Below are 1,711 nucleotides of genomic sequence, written 5' to 3'. Positions count from 1 at the left end.
GGGTTAGGAATTGGAACGGGAGCTGCCTGGGGTAGGTTCTCAACCTCTGGTTCGGAGTTAGCCCGTCTAAAAGGTTTTCATCATGGTGATCATTCACGGGGATAGGATGATCATTGTCTGGTTCTTCTCCAAACCAACCAGCAGTGACTTCGTTCGGAAGATACTGGTTGCCGTGGGGATGGAGTCCAGCCATGTTATCTATGCGAGAATTGGGGTAAGAAAATAATTATTAGATGAATTATCTAGATAATTATTTAGAAACTCTTCATTAGTTACATCATTATTTGTGAAGTGCATACCAGTTATATGTAATCGAAACAGGATAGGCCTTCGAATAAGTGATCTTAACTCCATATTCACACAGAATAGGGGTGAAGTAAAATTTTCACAGATTCTAAGTCTATAACATCCTAATTACATATAGCCTTAGTGTATCCACTTAGCAACTATCAACTTCGTAATGAAGATCCCGTTTTAGTTCTCATGTATAAAGTACCCAAATACTCCTATAGTATTTTAAGTTTAATGTTATGTTCTACTGTTCTCATTGTGGTAGGGTTGGTAAGATTTTAGACTTATTGCAACCACACAACTACACTTAGGCACATGCTAGTCAACCCTCGGATAATATAGGTGATCATGTTATATCTTCCCAGTTTTGACCATATGTCTCTAAGCCCACTTGTGTTGCCCAACAATCATAATTCTTTTGTACTGTCCTAGTACACTGATTTTAGTACGAATACAGCATGTATACTTAATTAAATATTTTATTATCTAAAGTATAGACTCTTGGTCAGAGTATTTTTAATCCCTTCTGTATTTATAGTTAGTATATCTTTTATGGGTTGATATAATTAATTCACTATAAACAATGCTCTGATACCAATCTGTCACACCCCAAAACCAAGAACTGCAGAAACGTTCTGGGGCAGAGGACGTCATGTATAGTATCACAAAAATGTAAAGTAGTAAACAAACAACAACATCATCTATTGCATTAATAAAATAATTATTATACAAGTGTGTTCAGTCAAATTATAATAGACACTAAAGCATAAATCAAAATGAAAGATGAGTTTTGAACGAGCTCCATCTTCTCTAAACCTTGCATCTGTACCTGTCTATAGATGACCTGAGGATAAAAGTAATTTTGAAAGCGAGTATCAACTTTAAAGCTGGTGAGATCATAAGTATTTTAGTGTCTTAATTTGTAAGTAAGTATTTGTATGTATGAATTTTTATGTAAGAATTTGTAAGTAAGTATTTGTATGTATGAATTTGTATGTAAGAATTTGTAAGTATATTAATTGTAAGTATTGAAAGTGTATGTGAACTGTAAGTATGAAAATGTTTGTAAAACAACTATAAATGTTTGAAAAACCCTAGAAATCCCTATGATTCCTACTATTATATGAAGGTGTCTTCTACCAAGACCTAACTGCTCTGAATGTAGTCTTCTACCAAGACCTAACTGCTCTGAATGTACGTTTCTTGTAAAAGTGTGTAATTTTCCAAGTGTAACTATCATTAAAAAAATATAGTTTTTACATTTAATGCATAAGTGAAAAGATCACTAAATATATGTAAAGGGAAAATTAATGTAGTACGGTAGTGTAGTGCCGTAAGAACTACTGCTGTACTAACTACCTTAAACCGGATTTATATTAAGGCATCATGTGATTAATTGCACCATACTATTGACTGGTAA

This window comes from Lactuca serriola, chromosome 9, assembly GCF_051521515.1.
Source record: "Lactuca serriola cultivar US96UC23 chromosome 9, Lser_US96UC23_V15, whole genome shotgun sequence".
Lineage (NCBI taxonomy): Eukaryota > Viridiplantae > Streptophyta > Magnoliopsida > Asterales > Asteraceae > Lactuca > Lactuca serriola.
Note: the sequence above shows the minus strand (reverse complement) of the source record.